Below are 27,615 nucleotides of genomic sequence, written 5' to 3'. Positions count from 1 at the left end.
CCTCTTGCGTTCTTACTCTCTGTGGTTTGTTCTTATTTTATTCTTCGTCTATCTTAGTTTTTCAGCTTTTTTTTATTTTAATTTCTTCATTTTTCAAATATGTATATTTATTCCTATCTTTTATACATTTGATTATGTATTTTATATATTATAATATTTAACCTTTTTATATAGTTTATTTTCAAATATATATTTTCTATGCATGTATATATATTATATTATCATTTCATGTATTTTGAACTATTGCATTATATTTTTATAATTTGTAAATGTTCTATTTATTCATTTTTTTTAGTGTATGTCATTTATCTTATTTGTGCATAGTTTCATTTTTTTATATGCTATGTTGAATTATTTCTTTTATGTACTATTTTATGATATATATTGTTGTATAATTTTTGCATGTATTATGTTTTTCTTTTAGTTTGCTCATGTTTTTATTTGTTTATTATCTTATATTTACCCTAGTATGATTTTTTTTCATCAAACGTATGTTCATGTTATTTAGTTTTGTCTTAATGATATTATTTATGTTTGTATGGAAATGTTAGAATATTTTGTACATCTATGCTTCATGATGCATTAATATGTCATCCTAAAACGTCATTTAAAATAATATTCCAATGTTTTTTTAAAAAAAATAAAAGGAAATGCTTGATGTTTGGAAACTTCGAGAAAGGTAGTGCCCTAACTTACTGGGTTGTGACTTTTCTCGTTGAATTTGAATAGTCAAGCACCCTTCTAAGTGATTTTGAGTTTTCAAAACTTAAACAATTATTTCGAGATTTCAAAACATAGTGTCCTAACTTACTGGATATGGCGTTTTGTTGTTTCAAGATAAAAATTTTCGAAAGACGAGTTTAGTTTTGAAGTTTTTAAAATGTTGCGTCCTAACTTACTGGATGTGATGTTTTGACTCGTTTGAAATAAGTGAGCCTTAATTTTCAAAATTGAGACATTCTAATTAAAAGAGGTTTGCATCTTAAAACTTTCAAATTTCTGACATTAAATACACTTGATAATCAATTAGGTACCAATTTTTGGGCGTTACGAGGGTGCTAACCCTTCCTCGTACGTAACCGGCTCCCGAATCAATTTTCTCGACTTTCGTAGACCAAAATTAATGTCTTAAAACAAAACATTTTATAAGGTGATCCAATCACACCTAAAAAGATTGGTAGCGACTCCCATTTTCCAAAACTCGATTTAAAAATGGTTTTGACACATATTTATTTTACAAAAAAAAATCAATAATCCATCAACTAACATAAAAAACCTATTCAAAAACATTCGCAGAAAGTCCCTAATTTTTTACAATTTTGCAAATTAACCCCCAGGTTAGCTAGATTAAGCTAAAACAAACTCAAAAACATAAAAATCATTAAAAACGAGGCTTAAAAACTCACCATGCAATCAAACTATGCTTGACCGAGTGTTGTTCTTCTCCAAAGGCTAATTTTAGGGTTTGAAACTAAAAATGATAAAGACAAAGTGTAATAGCCCGTTTTCAATAAAATCAGAACAGTGGTTTTAGGACCACAAATCCAAGTCCGTAATAAATTATTTTAATATTATTTCATTATTTGAATTATGATAGGAATATTTTATAGAAATTTCATTAAGAAAATTTTACTGATTACATGATTAATTGATAAAAGGACCAAATTGCATAAAATGCAAAAGTTGAATTCTAGTGGCTAAAACGATCAAACAGTTATGGAATTCAAAAATTGAGGTATGGAATTCAAAAATTGAGGTCCTTATATGGGAAATAGACCATTAAGAGGAGTTATTAGATAAGTATGATGATTTATCCATGGAAATTTAAGAAAAGAAAAGGACTAAATTGGAATGTAAATAAATAAAAGATGATAAATAAAATAAATATCTAATATCATCATTTTATATCATCTTTCCCAATTAAAAAGCCATGGAAACCCTAGTTTGAGAGCTTGAAGATAAATAAAATTATTTTGATCAATTAGGTATGTTTTTTTGTCCTGTTTTTAGTAATTTTTATATTTCCAAGATCGTAATAGCTTAATTTAGCTATTTCAGGGATTAATGTGTAAAATAATCAAAGTAATAGAGTTTTTCCATGGGTGAATATGCATGAATTATGAAGTTTTATAGTAGAAATGGAAAAGTTAATGATAGATAAACAACTTTTGTAAAGGAAATTTTCATGAAATTGTGATTTATGGACTAAATTGAAAAGATGTAAAATTCATGAAAAAATTCTGAATTTTTTGAAATATATGGGCTATAAATTTTATATGTAAAAATTGGTTAGGCTTGGAATAAGGATTAAATTGCATGAATTTCATTTTCCGAGCCTAGGGATGAAATCGTCATTAATTAAAAGTATAGGGGAAAAATGGTAATTTTTCCTAGGATGTGAATTCAATTGAATTGAATATGAACTGTATTAAGTTGAGCTAAATTTACTCGTATAGATCCGGATAGATCAAATACGAAGCTAGATCGAGGTAAAGAAAAAGTAACGGATTAGTAGCATACTAGTTCACGAACATTGTTAAGGTAAGTTCGTGTAACTAAATTGTATATTTATGTGATATGATTGATTTATATGTATATGGTTCGTATAATTGTTAAGTATGAAAATAAATCACATATCCGACAATGTCTGACAAGAAATAAATCCCATCTAAACAAATGAAATTAGATGGATACAGGGTTCCCGGAGTGGTTGTGGTTCTGCATATATTGCGAACACACCATAGCTCACAAGAGCATCCCATTATAGATCATATGAGCATCCCGATATAAGCTCTCTTGAGCTTTCTGATACATGATTCTTTCAAGCTTCTCGTTTATATACTCTTATGAGCATTTTGATCAGTAGTGATCCAGCATGTGTTGCAGACACACCGCAGCTCTTATGAGCGTCCCGATATATGGCTATCTGGAGCTTCCCGATTAAAATCTCTTTCATGAGCTTCTTGATAATAGCTCTTCAGAGTTACCCATTAAGCTCGCATGAGCTTTTTGATTTAAGCTCTTAAGAGCTTCCTGTTATTAAGCCTGGATAAGCTTCCCATTATAAGCTCACATGAGCTTTCTGTTATTTGGCTTGGAAGAGCTTCTTGTTTAAATACTCAATGAGCATTCCTGAATATGAAATGACGGATTTCAAACTCATACACTTCATGTGTAGTACCCTTGTATCCATCGATATTTTAAATGATTCAATGGGTAAAGTTCTGACATGAGATGATATGAATTCGAGATGAATTACTATGAGAAATATTTGAAGTACAAAGATATGATATGTACATGTTCACGTATAGTTGAAGTGATAAATACATGTATGTGGAAACTGAATACTAATGAGCTCATTCATGTTTCTTGGTATTTATATGAACTATATGACTAACATGCTTGATGAGGATATGTGTTTAGGCAATTGGCCAAATTGATTTGAGCATGTTTAGTTAGCTTACCTTAATGTAAAACAAATGGTAAGTTAATTTTCTATTATACGGACTTACTAAGCTTTAAAGTATACTCTAGTTTATTTCCTCTATTTTATAGTATTCGAAAGCTTGTAAAGGTTAGAAGCAAGTCGGAGCAACGTCACACTATCCTTCATCTCGTTTTGGTATAAATAGAAAATTTTCTTATGGATATAATGGCATGTATAGGTTAAATTAGCCAAATGATGGCATATAAATATTTGGTTGAAACTAGCCATTGGTATGGCTTGTGTTTGGTATATTTTGGTATGTAAATATATGGCCTAAAAATGTTTGATATGAGTGTTTGAAATGGTTAAATGGTGGAAAGTAAATAGACCTATTAATTATTGGTTTAAAGTAGCATAATTGATAAAATATGTCTATATGCACATATGTGTATTTGGTAAGTTTGAACAGTTGAACATATGTGATAATATGTCATGTATAGGACTTAGTTTTACCTTGGTTTTAATGTCATGAATTGGTTGGTGAATGTATTAAAGTGTTGATGTATGTGGAAGACAAGTGGCTTTGAAATGACTTTATTTTGTCCACATGGGTAGACACACGGGTGTATGTCTTAGCCGTGTGTGACACACGGCCTAGCACATGGGCATGTGTCTTGGCTGTGTGTCCCTTGCATCGTAAAAATTGAGAAACAGAATGCTCAGAATTGTTCTCATGGACAGAGATACAGGCGTGTATCTCAGCTGTGAGTGCCACACGGGCATGTGACTTGGCCATGTAGCCCCTGTACCTAATTAATGTAAATTAAAATGTTCACATGGCCTAGCACACGGGTGTGTGGCTTGGCCGTGTGACCCAAGTTAGTAACTACTCAAATTTGGATACGGCCGTGTGTCCCTATTTCGAATGTCCACACTACCAGAGACATGGGTAACATCCCGAATTAGGGCTTAGTCAGAATAGTGGTTTCAAGACCACAAATCTGAGATAGAAATAATTATTATATGATTCTTATGAGGTTTATATTATGAATGCATGCTTGTGTGAAAGTTTCATGAAGAAATTCTAAGCATAAAATGTTCAATTGCAATTTAGGGACCAAATTGAATAAAGTGCAAAACTTACATTCTAGAAGCTTTTAGGATGAAATTGCTTTAGCTTATGAATTAGGGGGTCCTAGTTAGAAATTTGACTAATTTTTATAATTTTGGACAAAAATGGATGTGCATAGGAAAAGTTAGAAAGAGAAACCCTAAGGGCATTTTGGTCATTAGGTAATTAAAAGAATAAAAAGGGAAAATCAAACCAAAATGTGTCCATCTTCCTCCTTGGCTGCCAAAAATCACAAAACACTATAGCTAGGGTTTTGTTCAACATTTCCAAGCTCAATAGTAAGTGTTCCCTAGCCCAATTTTTAACGTTCTTTATATTTTTAAAGTCCCGGGTCACATGGTCTACCCATTTCTAGCTATATTTTGAGCTAGGGTTCATATATGAAAATTGACCCGTGCATTACATGCTTGTATTTTGATGATTAATGGAGGAATATGAATGTTTGATGCATGATGAACATATTTTATTAGGTGATTTTTAGTGAAAACACCTAAATGAAAGACTTGTTTGTAAAAGTGAAAAAGTGAGTAATAATAATGTGAAATAAAAGAAAACATAGGCTGATATGAGCATAAAAAAGGTTCGGCCAAGCTTGGGAAATCAAGAAAATGTATGCATTTAATTTTACGAGCCTAGAGGCTAAATCGTAAATATGTGAAAGTTTAGGGGTCAAAATGTAAATTTGCAAAAGCATGATTTATGGACCCGTTTGAATAATGTGAATAATAAATAAGTTAAATTTGGCATTATAAATCAAGAAAAATGTGAATCGAGATTTGAACGAGGAAAGAATGAAGTATAAGAAGAATAGGTTCGATTACCATCATTTTGTACCGAGGTAAGTACATATGCAAATAATGTGGTATGGTAGTATGTTTTAAATGCTTTAATATAATTTTATAAATTTTTTATTGTAATTATGAGTTATATGCTTATTGATTGTTATGGAAGCATGAATGTTATTATGGTCGTGATTTACGACGTTACGAGCAAGTACGAAGGAGATACTATATGCAAGTGAGGAAAAATCTCGTTTGAACCTTAGGAATAGTTTAGGATACAAGTGACATGTCACTAGGAACTAAGGAGTCCGAACTCATTGAGTGGTCTGGGTTCATGAGATATGTGGTATCCGAGCTCGTTGAGAGGTTCGAGTTCATGGTGGATGCGATTCATGTAACATCCGAGCTCGTTAAGAGGTCCGAGTTCATTATGGATTGTTACATGTTATGTGGTAGATTCGACTACGTTTTTATATGAGGCACTTATGTGCAAGGTTTCCGTGTATCCAATAGTATTCCGAATGTTCAACGGGTATTGTAAAGAATGTAATGAGAGTCCCAAGAAGGACATATGAAAAAGGTATGGTTATGGATACTTACGATGAGTACAGGTATGTATGCTAAACCTATGAGTAATGCCTTAATAAAGATCGGTTTACCATGAGCAAGTATATATATATGTGCATATGATGAGTAAGCAAAGAGGTTTGAATGAAAGAATATGTATATATTATCATGTTTTTACATGTTAATTGTTTACCACTATTGTATATTATTTGCATGTGGACTTACTAAGCTTTAATGCTTACTCTCTTCTCTTTTTTCATCCTTTGTAGTTCCGCCAAGCTAGCTCGGGGATCACAAGCTGTCGGAGTACTCGATCACACAATCAAAAGACTATTGGGTATAATGAATTTATTATTTTGAGTATGGCATGTATAAGAAACTTGGTCATTTTGTGATATGTGTCATGCTATCTGGCCAAATTGTGAAAGACTATGATAATGATGATTCATTTTGTAATGGTAATGTGATATGGATCATACTTGATCATTTGGGTTGTAATCTAATTACGCATGCATGCATGTGCTAGTGTTTTGATGGTAGGACATGTTATTGCTTGGTGAATGCATGATAATGATGTGGCGTGTGGTTGATCGATGAATGTATGGTAAAGTATAAATCTAGTGCTAAAGGATAAAGGATGACCTAATATCTTAAAATGATTATGTGCATGAATACACAAATTGAAGTTATGGTAACAAGTTTAATAATGTATGAAATTGGTGTGGAATGCCTCTAAATGGTGTAGCAAATGAGTGTGCAATAAAATGACGTTATGAATATGTGAGAGTGCCATGGTGTGGAATGTTTGATTGCACAAATATGTCATGTTGCATGTTATAAAGTGTGTTTGAATGTATAAGTGATTGAGGGTGACGATTGGCTTGGAAACTAGCCTCCAAAATGGTCTACATGGGTAGACACACGAGCATGTGTGATTGCGATTTTCGTGACAGGTAAGTTTTAAATATTTATAATTAATCATTCTTGAAACTAACTATTATCGCGATGTACGCAAGTGTACCTATTGAACAGTAGTATAGTTTTAGCAAGACCGGATTCTCGAATCCAAAAGAACTAAAAGTACTAGTAATGACTGCCTTTTTATTATCTAGCATAAGAATAAGGGGGTTTTGTTTTAACTAACTAATTAACTAATCTAAGAACTCATAGAGAATGGAATTGAGGGATTACTTTTGGAAAACGATTGAATTAAGATAATACCTAAGGAAAAATCCACCTATGTTGTACTTGTTATTCTGGCTCCAAATCGAACGATTTATTCATTTCACTTGTTCCGTAGACATCCCTAAGTTATATTATTATCCCTACTCAAGACTAATAATGTCTAATCCCTAGATTTAATAATTGAGACTTTTCTCTAATTAACACCCTAGGGTTGCATTAACTCGATCTATGGATCCCCTTATTAGGTTTCACTCTAATCCGACAAAATCTTGTCACCCTATGTCTAGGCGCGCAAACAACTCCGCTTAATTATGATAAATGTACTCTTTGACAGGGTCTATTCCTCCTCTGGATAAGAGCTTATCCTGAATTAGTATCCTGGGATATCAAAACAAGAATTAAGAACACATAATTAAGAACAAGTTAAATATTTATCATACAATTCATAAAATAATAACAAGATTCGTCTTAGGTTTCATTCCCCTTAGGTATTTAGGGGATTTAGTTCATAACTAAAAAGGAAAACATCTCAGAAGAATAACGAATACAAAACATGAAGAAAACCCAAAACTCCTGAAGGGAAATTGAGGGGAGATCTTCAGTCTTGATGGTGACTCCGACTTTTGAGATGGATCAATCGACATCCTTCAAGTAATTCCTTCATTCCTCTCCGTGCCCCCCTCATTCCTCTTCCTTTAGGGCATATTTATAGGCTTTAGAATGCCTAAAACCCCTCAAAATTAGCCTTTTCTGAATTGGACTCAACTTGGGCTCTGTAGGGACACACCCATGTGAATCGTGCTTCGAATCTACCAAATTGACACGGCCGTGTGGTCTGCCCGTATGAGGAAGTCAAGGCCGTGTTGATTTCGTACTTTGGCCCATTTTCTCTGTTTCTGGCCTATTTCTCGTTCCTTTTTCTCTCCTATGCTCTCATAAGTATAAAACATGAAATTAAAGCATTAGGAGCATTGAATTCACCAATTCTAAGGGAAAATCATCTATAAAATGCATTAAGAATGGGGTAAAAATATGTATATATTACGGTTTATCAAATACCCCCACACTTAAGCATTTGCTTGTCCTCAAGCAAAATCCTCAACTCATAATCAAAATAAATCTTTCTCAACTTATAATCTCTATCGAAAATATCTCAAAATAATCCATAAGTAATCATACATTGAGAATTCAACTAAAAGAACCTAAAAGTTTCAAACATTCCAAGTTGAGTATTTACTAATGCAAACATAAGTGTCTCCCCTCATCTAAGTAATTACCTTTGATTCAAAATGTCACAGAGCTTCACATCCTCACTAAAGATTCACTCAAATCACTCGAGGTGTTTAAGGACAATAAATGAAGCACTCAATAGTCAATAATGAAAAGTCATTACCATAGGCTTACATGAAAATCAAATCTCCACCACTATAAATTGAGATGATACATCAATCAAAAAGGTTTTTAGAGGGTTGTAATGAGGCTTGGTTAGTGGGTGTGGTCACAGGCTGAAAGCAAAAGTTAGAATCGAGATTGAATTGAAAAATCACATAACTAGAAAAAGATTTAATATCACTTGCGTACAACAGAGCTACTTCTTAGAATATGGAATCATTGTACATTTAAATTTGAATTTTGAATTAGGAATTCCGGGTACAAATAGACAAATCCAAGTGGTCTTTAACCACACATACATGCGATTATATATGTATTACCATAATGTAATACGATAAAGAAGGACGATTTTAAATGCGAGATCTAAGCTCAAAAACAAAAGATTACTACTACTAATATGTATACATTTTTTTATTAAGAACAAGTTAAATTACAAAATAGAATAAAAGATAGTTAAGCAACTATTTCAATTCAAATCTCGACAAAAATGGGGATCAAATTAATTTAGGGGATTTCAACAATAATGGGTTAAGGGTTAATATTAAGGATAATACAAGAAATGGTTTGTTGGGCTCAAGGGGGTTTACTACGGGTTAATCGTGGAGGTAGGCTTTTCATGACATGAGTGGGTTAATCCTAAGTGCCTTTCTCATTTTGACATATCAAATCAAATAGTGTGGTCTTGACATGCATAATCAAGCAAGTTCTAGAATAACAATTCAATACTGACGCACTCAAAGCAATAATAAAAGTGAGCATGAAAGAATTAATAGATGCTCAAAAGGCTCAAAAATCTCACAAAAATTATGGCTTTTTGATGTTTAAAACTTGTGAATTCCAACTCAAAGTAATACCTAAACTTTGGGGAAACAACCTAAAATTTTAAATTCTTAAAAATAAACTTTTCATGCTTGATTCTCTAATGTCTTAAGGTTTAAACAATCAATGCATAAATGCCTACGTTTTAATTCAAGATATATCAATCAAAATCATAAATCAATCAAAATTTATCCTGAATACGATATGAGAGTTTTTCAAGAGAACAAGGCAGCCTCAATGTACAAAGATAGATCGAAAAAGATAAAATTGTAATCATAAGATAGGGGGAGAAGTGAAACTTCCTGTATGATGAATTCCTCGAACTGGAGTTTTGGAGAGTAACTGGTGCGAGAGTAACACGCCCGTGTTCCCCAATTTTTGGGTGAAGAAGATAATGAATAGTGTAGCCTATTTATAGATTTTGGGGCACACGGCCAAGTAACACGCCCGTGTTCCCCAATTTCAGCCCGTGTGATTCGCGAATTTTGAGTTTGGGCGCGTCTGACATTTAGTACACTCATGTGTTCCTTGGGCGTATGGATGCACATGGTTGTGTCGCACGGCCATGTTTGGCATTGTTTGCTTCTCCCACGCCCATGTCAATCTAACAGTTTCGACCACAAGTGCTAGACATGAGCGTGTCGCACTCCCGTGCTGTTTTGGCAGGTTTGACCACAGCCATGTCGCATGGCCGTGGCTTTTTATCGTAGCCCATATTTGGGAAAATCGTTGTCCTATTTTTACACGGCCCTAAGCACGCCCATGTGCTTGGCTGTGTCTCTGTGGAAAACCTGTATTCAAGAGCTCCGTTAGTAAGTTAAGTGTTGAAGACTAAATTTTAAAGAAGTTAATACAGTTAGTGCTCGGGTTACCTCCCAAGAAGCGCTTATTTATAGTTTAAGCTCGAATTACCTCTCCATTGAATGGTCATGGTGGTTCGAAGAGTTTATACTCCTTATTCCTGCTATCATTCTCATCAAAATAATGTTTCAGAAGAGTGTTGTTTACCTTAAAAGTGCTGAACTTGGGATGACTTACCTCGACTATACCGAATGGGAAAATGCTAAGTACCTTAAGAGGAATTTCTGCATTCGGTGTGGTAGTGAAAATGTGAAGATCTGCAGCATCTAATAAGACTTTATCTCCAACCTTAAGTTGATGTGGGAAGGTGTTGAGCTCGTTCTGGCGTAGTTCTGGTTTATCGTGTGTTATTGGTTTATGCGTCCACCATTCATCTAGCTCCTCGATTTGTAGCCTTTGATTTCCATGAACATGTCCTCTGCTACTGCTTGAGAATGGCTCATGTGTTTCATTCAGACTCATTTCCTGCAAAGTAGGTTGTACCATATTGTCAGTTTTAGTAGAATGGGTTAAACGATCACCTTCAATTTCCGATGTGTTGCCAGAATTGCGAGCTTGAAGGGTGATTGTTTCGTCTCCCACACGGTGTGTGAGTTCACCTGTGCCAACATCAATGATCGTTTTAGCAGTTGCTAAAAAAGGCCTTCCTAGAATTAAAGGAGTGTTGCTATCCTCTTCTATGTCTAGAAGAATGAAGTCCATAGGAAATATAAATTTATCGATTTTAACTAGTACATCTTCAATAATACCCCTAGGAAATCTTATAGTTTTATCTGCTAATTAAATTCTCATCCTAGTCTATTTGTGTTTCCTAAGACCTAATTGTTTGAACATTTTCTAGGGCATGACGTTAATAGTAGCCCCTAAATCAGCTAATTCATTATTAACATCTAATCTATTAATTAAGCAAGGAATTGTAAAACTCCTTGGATCTTTTAATTTGTTTGGTAGCTTATTTTGCAGAATAGCTGAGCAAACTGCGTTTAGCTCCACATACGACGCCTCGTTCAACTTCCCCTTATTTGCTAAAAGCTCCTTTAAAAATTTTATTGCGTTTGGCATTTGTGATAGAGCTTTAATAAACGGTAAGTTCATGTGTAATTTTTTTAAGAGTTTAAGGAATTTACCAAATTGTTCATCTGAGCGGTCTTTCCTTGTTGCACTGGGGTATGGCACACGACGTTTATATTCGACATTCACTAATTTGTTTTTATTATGCCCTACCTCACCTTGGCCTCTGCTTACCATAGTTTCTTTCCTCAGTTCTGGCTCAGGCTCAACGAATCATTCTTCATCTTGAACATTAATAGCATTGAGTTGTTCCCTTGGGTTGGGTTTATTATTACTTGGCAAGCTACCTTGTGGTCATTCGGAGATTTTTTTGGAAAGCTGGCCTATTTGAGTTTCGAGCCCTTGGATCGACGCTTGTTCATTTTTAAGTACTGTCTCGGTGTTCTAGAAATGAGTTTCTGACACTGATATAAATTTTGAGAGCATCTCTTCAAGGTTCAGCTTCTTTTACTATTGGTAGGGTGGTTGTTGGTAGCCTGGAGGTGGTCTCTGACTTCCTTGGCCTCCTCATGAGATATCTGGGTGGTTCCTCCAACCTGCATTGTAAGTGTTACAATATGGATTGTTTTGAGATCAAAAATTATTAGCCATGTAATTTAACAACTTGTTATCCATGTTGTGGCTGTAAGGTTGGTATTCCGAATTGCTTGATCTACCTCCAGTTGCTTCGTACTGCATTACTGGGTGAACCTGTGAAGAACTAAGAAAACCATCAATTTTCTTATTCAAGAGTTCTACCTGATTAGAGAGCATGGTGACCGAATTGACGTTATAAACACTGGTTGTTTTCGTTGCTTTTGTCCTCATGACTTGCCACTGATAGTTATTTAGTGACATATCCTCTATAAACTCATAAGCATCTTCAGGTGTTTTATTATTGATGGTTCCACCAGCAGCTGCGTCAACCATTTACTGAGTCAAAGGATTCAGGCCATTATGGAACATTTGAACCTGAAGCCAAAGCGGTAACCTATGGTAAGGGCACCTTCTCAGTAAGTCCTTGTATCTCTCCCATGCATCGTAAAGAGTTTCTAAGTCCATCTACACAAACGAAGAGATATCATTACATAATTTGGCTGTTTTAGCCGGCAGGAAATATTTTAATAGAAATTTTTCGGTCATTTATTCCCAAGTAGTGATACTTCAACCACTGTTTAGCTTTGTTCCTCAATAAAAAAGGGAATAACCGAAGACAAATGGCATCATCAGAAACACCATTAATTTTAAATGTATCGCATAGTTCCAAAAAGTTTGCTAAGTGAGCGTTGGGATCATCATCCTGCAAACCATCAAACTGAACAAATTGTTGTATCATTTGAATAGTGTTAGGTTTTAGTTCAAAAGTATTTGCAGCTACAGAAGGTCTAATAGTGCTTGATTCAGTTCCTGTTAAAGAAGGTTTAGCATAATCATACATAGTGCGTGGAGCAGGATTTTGATTAACCGTAATTACAGGAGGTAGCTGATTGTCTTGGTTTTCAGCCATCTCTTCGATTGGGGGTTGAGTATCATCCTCTTGCTCGTTCTCTGTGTATCTGATCGCTTGATTTCATGATAGGTTTTAAATATTTATAATTACTCATTCTTAAACTAACTATTATTGCGATGTAGGCAAGTGTACCTATCGAACAGTAGTATAGTTTTAGCAAGACCGGATTGTCCAACCCAAAGGAACTAAAAGTACTAATAATGACTGTCTTTTTATTATCTAGCCTAAGAATAAAGAGGTTTTTTTTAATTAACTAATTATCTAAACTAAGAACACACAGAGAAAAGAATTAGGGAATTGCTTTTGGGAAAAATTGATTGACTTAAGACAATACCTAAGGAAAAATCCACCTAGACTTTACTTGTTATTCTGGCTCCAAATCAGACGATTTATTCATTCAACTTGTTTCGTAGAGATCCCTAAGTTATGTTATTATCCCTATTCAAGACTAATAATGTCTAATCCCTAAAATGAATAACTGAGTCTTTTCTCTAATTAACACTCTAGGGTTGCATTAACTCGATCTATGGATCCCCTTATTAGGTTTCACCCTAATCCGGTAAAATCTTGTCACCCTATGTATAGGCGCGCAATCAACTCCGCTTAATTGTGACAAATGTACTCTTAGACAAGGTCTATTCCTCCTCTGAATAAGAGCGTGTCTTGAATCAGTATCCTGGGATATCAAAACAAGAATTAAGAACACATAATTAAGAACAAGTTAAATATTTATCATATGATTTAGAAAATAATAACAGGATTTGTCTTAGGTTTCATTCCCCGTAGGTATTTAGGGGTTTTAGTTCAAAAATAAATAAGAAAACATCTCAAAAGAATAAAGAATACAAAACATAAAGAAAACCCAAAACTCCTAAAGGGAAAATGAGGAGAGATCTTCAGTCTTGATGATGAATCCGGCTTCTGAGATGGATCAATTAGCTTCCTTGGAGTAATTCCTTACTCCCCTTTCTCCCCTCCCCACTTTTCTTCCTTCTCTAGGGTGTATTTATAGGCTTTGGAATGCCTAGAAGCCCTCAAAATTAGCCTTTTCCGAATTGGACTTAACTTCGGCTCGGCAGGGACACGCTCGTGTTCGATTACTTTAGGTCGTGCTCGATCCTGCCAAATTGACACGACCGTGTGGTCTACCCATGTGAGGAGGTCCAGGCCGTGTTGATTTCGTACCTTGGCCCATTTTCTCCGTTTTTGGCTTGTTTCTCGTTCCTTTCACTCTCCTATGCTCTCCTAAGTATAAAACATGAAATTAAAGCATTAGGAGCATCGAATTCACCAATTCTAATGAGAAATCAACCATAAAATGCATTAAACATGGGGTAAAAAAATGTATAATTTATGGTTTATCAAATACCCCCACACTTAAGCATTTGCTTGTCCTCAAGCAAAATTCTCAACTCATAATCAAAATAAATTCTTCTCAACTTATAATTCCTATCGATAATATCTCACATTAATCCATAAGTAATCATACATTGAGAATTCAACTAAAAGAATATAAAAGTTTCAAACATTCCAAGGTTAGAATTTTAATCATGCAAACATAGGTGTCTCTCATCATCTGAGTAATTGCCTTTGATTCAGAATATCACAAAGTTTCACATCCTCACTGAAGATTCACTCAAATCACTCGAGGTGTTTAAGGACAATAAATGAAGAACTCAATAGTCAATAATAAAAAGTCATTACCATAGGCTTGCATGAAAATCAAATCTCCACCACTATAATTTAAGATGATATATCAATCAAACAGTCTTTAGAGGGTTGTAGTGAGGCTTGGTTAGGGGGGTGTGGTCACAAGCTGAAAGAATGGGTTATAATCGAAATTGAATTGAAAAATTGCCTAACTAGAAAAAGAGTTAATCTTCACTTGCGTACAAGAGCTTCTTCTCAGAATATGAAATTATAGATATGTATACATAGTTTTTTTCTGTAATTAAGAGCAAGTTAAATAATCATAGACTAACTTATTACAAACAAGACATAGCTAAGCAATTTCTTCAACTCAAATCTCGAAAAAAATAGGAATCAAATTAATTTAGGAGATTTGAACAATAATGGGTTAAGGGTTAATATTGAGGTTAATACAAGGAATGGCTTGTTAGGCTCAAATGGGTTTACTAAGGGTTAATCGTGGAGGTAGGCTTTTCATGGCATGAGTGGGTTAATCCTAAGTGCCTTAATCATTTTGATATATCAAATCAAATGGTGTGGTCTCGACATGCATAATCAAGCAAGTTCTAGAATAACAGTTCAATACTGACACACTCAAAGCAATAATAAAAGTGAGCATGAAAGAATTAATAGATGCTCAAAAGGCTCAAAAATCTCACAAAAATTATGGCTTCTGATGTTAAAACTTGTGGATTCCAATTCAAAGTAATACTTAGACTTGGGGAAACAACCTATAATTTTAAATTCTTAAAAATCAACTTATCATGCTTGATTCTCTAATGTCTTAAAGTTTAAACAATCAATGCATAAATCCCTATGTATTAATTCAAGATATATCAATCAAAATCATAAATCAATTAAAATTTATCCTAAATATGATATGAGAGCTTGTCAAGAGAACAAGGTAATCATTCAGGGATTTTTCTGATAATGACATGAATGCCCCCCACACTTAAGATGTACATTGCCCTGAACGTACAAAGATAGGTATTATAGAATAAAAATAAGATAGGGAGAGAAGTGAAACTTCCTATATGATGAATTCCTCGAACTAGAGTTTTAGAGAGTAATCGGTTTGAGAGTGGAGGAGGATATTCTGGCGGTCGTAGAGGTTCATTAGTCCATAAGTCCTGCGCCAAAAGGATATTATCTTTAGTGGCAGCTATGGTCATGGTTGATCAGGACATGGTAGTCGTGGAGAACCTTTCCCGGTGGAGTTTTAGTTCCTATGTGACGATAAGCTTAAAAGCTCTATATAACTGTGATAAAATCAGGAACTTTTTAGGGGATATTAGGAAGAATAATTACTCATAAAGAAAAACTGAAATTGATAATTAAGAATAAAATTCTAAAATCTGCTAAAAAATAAAAATAAAAATAAAAATAAAAGTAGTTTTAATAAAAATTAAAAACATAAAATAATAAATAAATGTTTTTAAGCGTCTTCATCGCTGGATGGTTCGTGAGGTGGGACTGGCGATGAGATTTGGAGGTGCTAACAAATCTGTTGTAGAGTAGCATCAATGTTGTCAAATCGTTGAAAACACTATTGCTCGAATCGAGTAAGACGTTCAGAGATGTCAGTGTATGAAGCAGCTGCATGAACTAGACGAGAGTGTGGTGGTGGCTGAGTCGGTGGGCCCTCGTGCTGTGGGGGTATATCATCAGGAATGTCCTCGTAGTCCTCCTCTTCGGTAGATTGGGCAAGACAGTGCTAGGGAGGGTAGCTTCCTCGGCGCCTCTCGATCATCCTCATGATAAGCATGCTCGAGATGCCTTGTGGAGACATCTGGTCGATGAGGGTGAGGGATGATTCTCAGGCCGTGATGTTGAGGAGCCCAAAGTGTCGCGCCAGTCGAGTCACGTAAGGGCCAATGGAGATGACTCTCTTCCTATGCTGCTCTGTCTAGTGCTGAATCACGAGGGAGATGAAATAGGCAAGGTCGATGACGTGCCCAGTGCGACATGCACCATAAGAAGTAGGCGTCGTGGGTGTTGACGACGCCAATGCTCTCTCACCTCCCTGTAATCGTGTGAGCTAAAATATCATGTAAGTACCTCAGGGATGGTGGGAGAACTGATGCCTTAGAGCGACTAGGATTGTAGGAGGCCACGCCAGGGGCCAAAGTGTGCCAGCACTTCGAGGGAGAGAAATGTATGTGGCGACTGAGAGCATGTAGTTCATTCTCCTCCTTGAACTCCTCCATATATAAGCCAATATTATTAATATGAAGCAAACTCAACCACAATAACAATGAGAATGAGAATAGAAATGTAGTGGGTATGAGGTTTTCCTAATCTCAATTTAACACGGAATGTATGATAACTAACTTAGGAATGCAAATTAAATGATATACATTGGCATGGTAATAGCGTGAGAATAAACATAGTAATGTCATGGGTATGAGGTGTTCCTAATAACTTGATTTAACACCAAATTTATGATTACTAACCTAAGAATGCAAATTAAATGATAGAAAAAATGAAAAATAGATCAAAAGATATGAAGTTTATGTTGATAATAAGCATTAGAAATAAGTAAAATAGAAGTGAAAGGAGTAAACAAACGCTAAGGGAAAGAGATTGAGCGTCAAAAATGAAGTGGAAAGCGGCACACGGACGTGGCAGGGAGGCCGTGTGGAGTTCCAGCGGCTAGGGTTAGGGTTTTTGAATGGGGAAGAAAGTAAATAGTGCAGGGTTTTATAGATTTTGGGCCACACGGCCAGGGCACAGGCCCGTGTTCCCCAATTTTAGCCCGTGTGATTCGCGAATTTCAAATTTGGGCACGTTTGACATTTAGTACATGGCCGTGTTCCTCGGGCATGTGGGTTCACACGGCTGTGTTGCACGGTCGTGTCTAGCTTCGTTCGCTTCTCCCACGCCCGTGTGTGCAAGCCCCACACCCGTGTTAATTTAACAGTTTAACCACGGGTGTTCCACATAGGCATGTCAAATTCCCGTGTTGTTTTAACAGGTTCACCCACCTTTCTCTCATACGGGCGTGTCGCACGCCCGTGTTGTTTTGGCAGGCTCGACCACGGCCATACCACACGACCGTCGCGTTTAATCGTAGCCCGTGTTGGGGAAATATTTTTCCCTATTTTCACACGGTCGTAAGCACGCCCGTGTGCTTGGCCGTGTCTATGTGGAAACACCTATATTTAAGATTTCTATTAATAAGTTAGGAGTTAAATACCAACATTTAAAGAAATTAATATTGTTAGTGCTTGGGTTGCCTCCCGAAATGCGCTTATTTATAGTCTAAGCTCGAATTACCTCTCCAGTGAATGATCATGGTGGTTTGAGGAGTTTATACTCCTCATTCCTGCTATCAATCTCATCAAAATAAGGTTTTAATCGGGTGTTGTTTACCTTAAAAGTACCGAAATTGGGATGACTTACCCCTACCGTACCGAATGAAAAAATACTGAGTACCGTAAGAGGGATTTCCTCATTCAGTGTGGTAGTGACAATGTGGGGATCTGCGGCATCTAATAAGACCTTATCACCAACCTTAAGTTGATTTGGAGAGGTACCGGGCTTGTTTTGGCGTAGTTTTAGTTTGTCGGGTGTTCTTAGTTTGTGCCTCGGCCATTCATCAAGTTCCTCGAATTGTAATCTTCGATCTTCATGAACAAGTCCTCTACTAGTGCTTGAGAACGACTCGTGTGCTTCCTTCAGAATCATTTTCTGCAAAGTAGGTTGCCCCATATTGTTAGTTTTAGTAGAATGGTTTAAATGATCACCTTCAATTCCTGATGTGTTGCCAGAATTATGAGCTTGAAGGGTGATTGTTTCGTCTCCCACCTGGAGTGTGAGTTCACCTGTGCCAACATCAATGATGGTTTTAGCAGTTGCTAAAAAGGGCCTTCCTAGAATTAAGGGAGTGTTGCTATCCTCTTCTATGTCTAGGACAAAATATAAATTTATTGATTTTAACTAGCACATCTTCAATAATACCTCTAGGAAATCTTATAGTTTTATTTACTAATTGAATGCTCATTCTAGTCTGTTTGGGTTTCCCGAAACCTAGTTGCTTAAACATTTTGTAAGGCATGACATTGATACTAGCCCCTAGATTAGCTAATGCATGATTAACATCTAAACTACCAATTAAGTAATGATTAGTAAAGCTCCCTAGGTCTTATAGTTTGTTGGGTAGTTTATTATGGAGAATGGCCGAGCAAACTGCGTTTAGCTCCACATGCGATGCCTCGTCCAACTTCTGCTTATTTGCTAAAAGCTCTTTTAAGAATTTCATTGCGTTTGGCATCTACGATATAGCTTCAATAAATGGTAAGTTAATATGTAATTTTTTAAGAGTTTAAAGAATTTACCAAATTGTTCATCTGAGCGATTTTTCCTTGTCTCGTTGGGGTATGACACACGAGGTTTATATTTGACAGACACTGGTTTGTTTGTATTTTCATCTACCTCACCTTGACCTTTGCTTACCATAGTTTCTTGCCTCGGTTCTAGTTCAGGCTCAACGACTCCTTCGTCATCTTGAATATTAATTGCGTGGAGTTGTTCCTTTGGGTTAGGTTCAGTATTACTTGGCAAACTACCTTGTGGTCGTTTGGAAAGCTGGCCTATCTAAGTTTCGAGCCCTTGGATCGACGCTTGTTGATTTTTAAGTGTTGTCTCGGTGTTCTGAGAACGGGTTTCTGACACTAATATAAATTTTGAGAGCATCTCTTCAAGGTTTGGCTTCTTTTCTTGTTGGTAGGGTGGTTGTTGGTAGCCCAGAGGATATTGTGGTCTTTGATTTCCTTGACCGCCCCACGAAAAATTGGGGTGGTTCCTCCAACCTGCATTATAAGTGTTACTATATGGATTGTTTTGAGGTCGAGGATTATTACCCATGTAGTTTAATTGCTTGTTATCCATGTTGTGGCCATAAGGTTGGTATTCCGAATGGTTTGTTCCACCTCCACTTGCTTCGCACTGTATTACTGGGTGAACCTGTGAAGAACTAAGAAAACCATCAATCTTTTTTATTCAAGAGTTTTACCTGATTTGACAGCATGGTGGCCGAATCGACATTATAAACACCAGCTGTTTTCGTTGGCTTTGTCATCATGACTTACCACTGATAGTTATTCAGTGACATCTCCTCAATAAACTAATAGGCATCTTCAGGTGTTTTATTATTAATGGTTCCGCCAGCAGCTGCGTAAACCATTTGCCGAGTCAGATGATTCAGACCATTGTGGAATGTTTGAACTTGGAGCCAAAGCAGTAACCCATGGTGGGGGTATCTTCTCAAAAGGTCCTCGTATCTCTCCCATGCATCGTTGAGTGTTTCTAAATCCATCTGCATAAAAGAAGATATATCATTACGTAATTTAGCCGTTTTAGCCGGCGGAAAATATTTTAGTAAAAATTTTTCAGTCATTTGTTCCCAAGTAGTAATTGACCTTCGTGGTAACAAGTTCAACCACTGTTTAGCTTTGTTCTTCAATGAAAAGGGAAACAACCGAAGACATATGGCATCATCAGAAATGTCATTAATTTTAAATGTATCGCATAGTTCTAAAAAGTTGTCTAAATGAGCGTTGGGATCCTCATCCTGCAAACCATCAAACTGAACAAATTTTTGTATCATTTGAATAGTGTTAGGTTTTAATTCAAAAGTATTTGCAGCTACAGCAGGTCTAACTATGCTTGATTCAGTTCCTGTTAAAGAAGGTTTAGCATAATCATACATAGTGCATGGAGTAGGATTTTGATTAACTACAATTGCAGGAGGTAGCTGATTACCTTGGTTTTCAGCCATCTTTTCGGTTGGAGGTTGAGTATCGTCTTCTTGCTCGTTCTCCGTGTATCTTAATCTTCGCCTTATTTCTCTTTGGTTTCTATGAACTATACGATCGATTTCTTCGTCAAAAAGTAATGGTCCCGAAGGATTTCTTCTAGTTATAAACTATAAAAAAACCTACCAAGAGAAAGAAAGAGTAGGTTAATAAATAATAATAATAATAAAATTAAATTAAATTGTAAGAAAAATAAATGGCTAAAGTAATAAAAATTGAGCGTTCCTAATATCTTAGTTTCCTGGAAACGGCACCAAAAACTTGATCGGGTGATTTCGTGATAGGTTTTAAATATTTATAATTACTCGTTCTTAAACTAACTATTATTGCGATGTAGGCAAGTGTACCTATCGAATACTAGTATAGTTTTAGCAAGACTGGATTGTTGAACCCAAAGGAACTAAAAGTACTAGTAATGACTATCTTTTTATTATCTAGCCTAAGAATAAAGAGGTTTTGTTTTAATTAACTAATTATCTAAACTAAGAACGCACAGAGAAAAGAATTAGGGAATTGCTTTTGGGAAAAATTGATTAACTTAAGACAATTCCTAAGGAAAAATCCACCTAGACTTTACTTGTTATTCTAGCTCTAAATCGGACGATTTATTTATTCAACTTGTTCCATAGAGATCCCTAAGTTATGTTATTATCCCTATTCAAGACTAATAACGTCTAATCCCTAAAATGAATAACCGAGACTTTTCTCTAATTAACACTCTAGGGTTGCATTAACTCGATCTATGGATCCCCTTATTAGGTTTCACCCTAATCCGAAAATATCTTGTCACCCTATGTCTAGGCGCGCAATCAACTCTGCTTAATTATGACAAATGTACTCTTAGACAGGGTCTATTCCTCCTCTAAATAAGAGCGTGTCTTGAATCATTATCCTGAGATATCAAAACAAGAATTAAGAACACATAATTAAGAACAAGTTAAATATTTATCATACGATTCAGAAAATAATAACAAGATCCGTCTTTGGTTTCATTCCCCTTAGGTATTTAGGGGTTTTAGTTCATAACTAAATAAGAAAACATCTCAGAAGAATAAAGAATACAAAACACAAAGAAAACCCAAAACTCCTAAAGGGAAATTGAGGAGAGATCTTCAGTCTTAATGATGAATCTGGCTTCTGAGATGGATCAATCGGCTTCCTTGGAGTAATTTCTTACTCCCCCTTCTCCCCCCCTTTTCTTTCTTCTCTAGAGTGTATTTATAAGCTTTGGAATGCCTAGAAGCCCTCAAAATTAGCCTTTTCCGAATTGGACTCAACTTGAGCTTGGCAGGGGCACGCCCGTGACACATGCCTGCGTTCGATTACTTTAGGTCGTGCTCGAGCCTGCCAAATTAACACGGTCGTGTGGTCTGCCCGTGTGAGGAGGTCCAAGCCGTGTTGATTTCATACCTTGGCCCATTTTCTCCATTTTTGGCCCGTTTCTCATTCCTTTCACTCTCCTATGCTCTCCTAAGAATAAAACATGAAATTAAAGCATTAGGAGCATCGAATTCACATATTCTAATGACAAATCATCCATAAAATGCATTAAACTTGGGGTAAAAATATGTATAATTTATGGTTTATCAGTATCTTAAGCTTCACCTTATATCTCTTTACTTTCTGCGAACTGTGCAATCGATTTCTTCGTTAAAAAATAGTAGTCCTGACGGGTTTCTTCTAGTCATAAACTATAAAAACTTGCCAAGAGAAAGAAAAAGTAAATTAATAAATAATAATAATTAAATTAAATTAAATTGCAAGAAAATAAATGGCTAAAGTAATCAATAACTTGATCGCGTGATTTTGTGTGATAAGTTTTATATATTTATAATTAATCATTCTTCAAACTAGCTATTATCGCGATGTAGGCAAGTGTACCTATCGAACAGTAGTATAGTTTTAGCAAGACCGGATTGTCGAACCCAAAGGAACTAAAAGTACTAGTAATGACTATGGATCCCCCTATTAGGTTTCACCCTAATTCGGAAAAATCTTGTCAGCCTATGTCTAGGCACGCAATCAACTCCACTTAATTATGACAAATGTACTCTTAGACAGGGTCTATTCCTCCTCTGAATAAGAGCTTATCTTGAATTAGTATCCTGGGATATCAAAACAAGAATTAAGAACACATAATCAAGAACAAGTTAAATATTTATCATACAATTCAGAAAATAATAACAAGATTCGTCTTAGCTTTCATTCCCCTTAGGTATTTTTGGGATTTAGTTCATAACTAAAAAGCAAAACATCTCAGAAGAATAACGAATACAAAACATAAAGAAAACCCAAAACTCCTGAAGGGAAGTTGAGGGGAGATCTTCAGTCTTGATGATGAAACCGGTTTCTGAGATGGATTAATCGGATTTCTTCGAGTAATTCCTTCCTTCCTCTTTGTGCCCTCTTATTTTCCTCCTCTAGGGTGTATTTATATGCTTTAGAATGCCTAGAATCCCTCAAAATTGGCCTTTTTCGAATTGGACTCAACTTGGGCTAGACAGGGACACGCCCGTGTGAGTCGTGCTTTGAATCTGCCAAATTGACACGGCTGTATGGTATGCTCGTGTGAGGAGGTCCAGGCCGTGTTAAATTCGTACTTTGTCCCATTTTTTTTGTTTTTGGCCCGTTTCTCGTTCCTTTCGCTCTTCTATGCTCTCCTAAGTATAAAACATGAAATTAAAGCATTAGAAGCATCGAATTCACCAATTCTAATGGAAATCATCCATAAAATGAGTTAAGCATGGGGTAAAAATATGTATAAATTACAGTTTATCAAATACCCCCACACTTAAGCATTTGCTTGTCCTCAAGCAAAATTCTCAACTCATAATCAAAATAAATTCTTCTCAACTTATAATTTCTATCGATAATATCTCAAAATAATCCATAGGTAATCATACATTGAGAATTCAACTAAAAGAACATCAAAGTTTCAATCATTCCAAGTTGAGCATTTTATTCTGAAAACATAGGTGTCTCCCCTCATCTAAATAATTACCTTTGATTCAAAATGTCACAGAGTTTCACATCCTCACTAAAGATTCACTCAAATCACTCGAGGTGTTTAAGTACAATAAATGAAGCACTCAATAGTCAATAATGAAAAGTCATTAGCAGAGGCTAGCATTAAAATCAAATCTCCACCACTATAAATTGATATGATACATCAATCAAAAGTTCTTTAAAGGGTTGTAACGAGGCTTGGTTAGGGGGTGTGGTCTCAAGCTAAAAGAAAAGGTTAGAATCGAGATTGACTTGAAAAATTACCTAATTAGAAAAATAGCTAGTTATCAATTGCGTACAACGAAGCTCTTCTCAGAATATGGAATTTAACTTCTTTGTCTCAGAAGATTACTGCTACTAGGATGTATACATTTTTTTTCAAAACAATAATTAAATCAAAGTAGAATAAAACATAGCTAAGCAACTATTTCAATTCCAATCTCGACAAAAAAAGGGGGATCAAATTAATTTAAGGGATTTCAACAATAATGGGTTAAGGGTTAATATTAAGGGTAATACAAGAAATGGCTTGTTAGCTCAACGGGATTTATTAAGGGTTAATCATGGAGGTAGGCTTTTCATGGCATGAGTGGGTTAATCCTAAGTGCCTTTCTCATTTTGACATATCAAATCAAATAGTGTGGTCTTGACATGCATAATCAAGCAAGTTCTAGAATAACAGTTCAATACTGACGCACTCAAAGCAATAATAAAAGTGAGCATGAAAGAATTAATAGATGCTCAAAAGGATCAAAAATCTCACAAAAATTATGGCTTTTTGATGTTTAAAACTTGTGAATTCCAATTCAAAGTAATACCTAAACTTTGGGGAAACAACCTAAAATTTTAAATTCTTAAAAATTAACTTATCATGCTTGATTCTATAATGTCTTAAAGTTTAAACAATAAATGCATAAATGCCTATGTTTTAATTCAGGATATATCAATCAAAATCATAAATCAATCAAAATTTATCCTAAAAATGATATTAGAGCTTTTCAAGAGAACACGGTAGTCATTCAGGGATTTTTCTTATAGGGAAATGAATACCCCCCCACACTTAGGATGTACATTTTCCTCAATGTACAAAGATAGATATTTTAACAAATTTCAGTGTAAGTTCATAAGATAAAGAGAAAAGTGAAACTTCCTGAGTTAAAAATGGATGAAATTCCTGGATTAGCGAGAGTGAGTTGTTAGAAATAAAGCTGGAAGACAAACATGATTCTGAAAGACAAAAGGAGAATTGGGGGAATAATTTGATAGTAATCAGAAAGATAAGCCGTGTTTAAAAATAAAATAATCTTCAAAAATTAATAAAAGAAAAATAAAATAAGATAGATAATGTAATTTTTCAAGTGGCACGGCCGGTTCACACGCCCGTGTGGACCGTGTCTCGCCCATGTTTGTTGCGAAGTGAGATGTCATCACACGGCCTTAGGGCATGCCCTTATGTATAGGCCGTGTGGCTATATGATCATGTTATGCGACTGTGTGTGATGTGGTTTGCTTTTCCCACGATCGTGTAGCTCTGCACACGCCCATGTTGTTTTGACAGTGTTGTCCATGGGTGCTAGTCACGGGCGTGTCAAATGCCTGTGTTCATTTGGTAAATTTGACCACGGCTAGGACGCACGCCCGTGGCCACTTATCGCATCCCGTGTTGGGAAAGATAACTTTTACCCTGTTTTCGCACGGCCGTGTGTTTGACCATGTGGAGTTGGGAACCTGTGCTCAAAGACTCTGTTAGTGACCTAGATGTTTAAATTTTGAAATTTAAATAATTTAAAACCGTTAGTACTCGGGTTGCGAGAAGCACTTATTTATAGTCTAAGCTCGACTTACCTCTCCATTGAATGGTCATGGGGGTTTGAGGAGTTTATACTCCTCATTCCTTCTATCATTCTCATCAAAATAAGGTTTTAGGCGAGTGTTGTTTACCTTAAAACTGCCAAACTTGGGATGACTTACCTCGACTATACCAAATGGGAAAATGCTAAGTACTATAAGAGGAATTTCTTCATTCGGTTCGGTAGTGTCAATGTGAAGATCTGTGGCATCTAATGAAACCTTATCTCCAACCTTAAGTTGATTTGGTGAGGCATTAAGCTTGTTCTAGCATAGTTTTGGTTTATCGTGTTTTCTAGGTTTCAATGTCAGCCATTCATCTAACTCCTCGATTTGTAACATTCGTTCTTCATGTGTAGATCCTTTGTTGTGGATTGAACATGGCTCATTTGTGTCCTTCAAACTTATTTCCTGCATAATAGGCTACACTGTATGATCAGTCTTAGTAGAACAATTTGTACAATCACCTTCAATTTTCGATATGTTGTTCGAGTTGCGAGCTTAAAGGGTGATTGTTTCGTCTCCTACACGAAGTGTTAGTTCACCTGTGCCAACGTTAATAATTGTTCTAGCAGTTGCTAAAAAGGGCCTTCCCAAAATTAAAGGAACATTACTGTCCTCTTCTATGTCTAAAACAACAAAATCAACTGGGAATATAAATTTGTCAATTTTAACGAGTATGTCTTCAATGATACCCTAGGAAATCTGACAGTTTTATCTACTAATTGAATGCTAATCCTAGTTTGTTTGGGTTTCCCTATACCTAGTTGCTTAAACAATTTGTAAGGCATAACATTGATACTAGCCCCTAAATCAGCCAACGCATTATTAACATCTAAACTACCAATTAAACAAGGAATAGTAAAACTCCCTGGATCTTTTAGTTTGTTGGGTATTTTATTCTGAAGAATGGCTGAGCAAACAGCGTTCAGCTCTACATGTGACCTTTCATCTAACTTTCGTTTATTTTCTAGAAGCTCCTTTAAAAATTTGACTGCGTTCAGCATCTGCGAAAGTGCTTTAATAAACGGTAGGTTAATATGTAGTTTCTTTAAAAGTTTAAGGGATTTACGAAATTGTTCGTCTGAGCAGTCTTTCCTTGTCGCATTGGGGTATGGCACACGAGGTTTATATTCTGTACTTACAAATTTTTGTTCGTTTTGGCCTACCTCATTCTTACCTTCGTTTACCACCAGTTCTAGCCATGGTTTTGCCACTAACCCTTCCTCATCTTGAATGGAAATTGCATTGAGTTGCTCTCTCGGGTTAGATTCAGTGTTGCTTGGCAGGCTACCTTGTGGTCGTTCGGAAATTAGTTTAGAAAGCTGGCCTATCTGAGTTTCGAGCCCTTGGATTGACGCTTGTTGATTTTTAAGTGTTGTTTCGGTATTCTGAAAATGGGTTTCTGACATAAACTTTCTAAGCATCTCTTCAAGGTTCGGTTTCTTTTCCTGTTGATAGGGTGGCTGTTGAAAACCCGGAGTGTGTTGTGGTCTTTGATTTCCTTGACCGCCCCACGAGAAATTTGGGTAGTTCTTCCAACCTGCATTGTAAGTGTTACTATATGGATTTTTTTGAGATCGAGGATTATTACCCATGTAATTTAACTGCTCGCTATCCATGTTGTGGCCATAAGATTGGTATTCTGAATGGCTTGTTCCACTTCCACTTGCTTCGCACTGCATTACTGGGTGAACCTGTGAAGAACTAAGAAAACCATCAATCTTTTTATTTAGAAGTTCTACCTGGTTTGACAGCATAGTAATCGAGTCGACGTTATAAACGTCTGCTGTTTTAGTTGGCTTAGTCCTCATGACTTGCCACTGATTTTTATTCAGTGACATCTCCTCTATAAACTCATAAGAATCTTCAGGTGTTTTATTATTGATGGTTCCGCCAGTAGCTACGTCAACCATTTGTCGAGTCGAAGGATTCAGGTCATTATGGAATGTTTGAACCTGAAGCCAAAGCGGTAACCCATGGTGAGGGCAACTTCTAAGTAAGTCCTTGTATCTTTCCCATGCATCGTAAAGAGTTTCTAAGTCCATCTACACAAACAAAGAGATATCATTACGTAATTTAGCCATTTTAATCAGCGGAAAATATTTTAGTAAAAGTTTTTCAGTCATTTGTTCCCAAGAAGTAATTGACTCTCATGGTAATGAGTTCAACAAATGTTTAGCTTTGTTCCTCAACGAAAAAGGGAATAACCGAAGACGAATGGCATCATCAGAAACACCATTAATTTTAAATGTCTCCTATAGTTCCAAAAAGTTTGCTAAATGAGTGTTGGGATCCTCATCCTGCAAACCATCAAACTAAACAAATTGCTGTATCATTTGAATACTGTTAGGTTTTAGTTCAAAAGTATTTGCAGCTACGCAGGTCTAACTATGCTCGATTCAGTTCCTGTTAAATAAGGTTTAGCATAATCATACATAGTGCGTGGAGCAGGATTTTGATTAACCGCAATTACAGGAGGAAGCTGATTGTCTTGGTTTTCAGCAATCTCTTCGATTGGGGGTTGTAGT

General features: G+C 35.8%; 3 non-coding genes across 3 annotated transcripts; all 3 read left to right on the top strand.

Moving 5' to 3' along the window:
- Window positions 1-12,203: 12,203 nt before the first annotated feature.
- Window positions 12,204-12,310, top strand: LOC121212914 (small nucleolar RNA R71). Its single transcript, XR_005908286.1, has one exon. It is a non-coding gene; the product is annotated as a small nucleolar RNA R71 (small nucleolar RNA).
- A 7,347-nt stretch (window positions 12,311-19,657) lies between these two features.
- Window positions 19,658-19,764, top strand: LOC121212875 (small nucleolar RNA R71). Its single transcript, XR_005908247.1, has one exon. It is a non-coding gene; the product is annotated as a small nucleolar RNA R71 (small nucleolar RNA).
- A 7,294-nt stretch (window positions 19,765-27,058) lies between these two features.
- LOC121213479 (small nucleolar RNA R71) lies at window positions 27,059-27,165 on the top strand. The gene has a single exon (XR_005908860.1). It is a non-coding gene; the product is annotated as a small nucleolar RNA R71 (small nucleolar RNA).
- The last annotated feature ends 450 nt before the right edge of the window (window positions 27,166-27,615 follow it).

This window comes from Gossypium hirsutum, chromosome A13 (genome assembly GCF_007990345.1).
Source record: "Gossypium hirsutum isolate 1008001.06 chromosome A13, Gossypium_hirsutum_v2.1, whole genome shotgun sequence".
NCBI lineage: Eukaryota > Viridiplantae > Streptophyta > Magnoliopsida > Malvales > Malvaceae > Gossypium > Gossypium hirsutum.
Note: the sequence above shows the minus strand (reverse complement) of the source record. Positions and strands in the feature narration are given on the sequence as shown.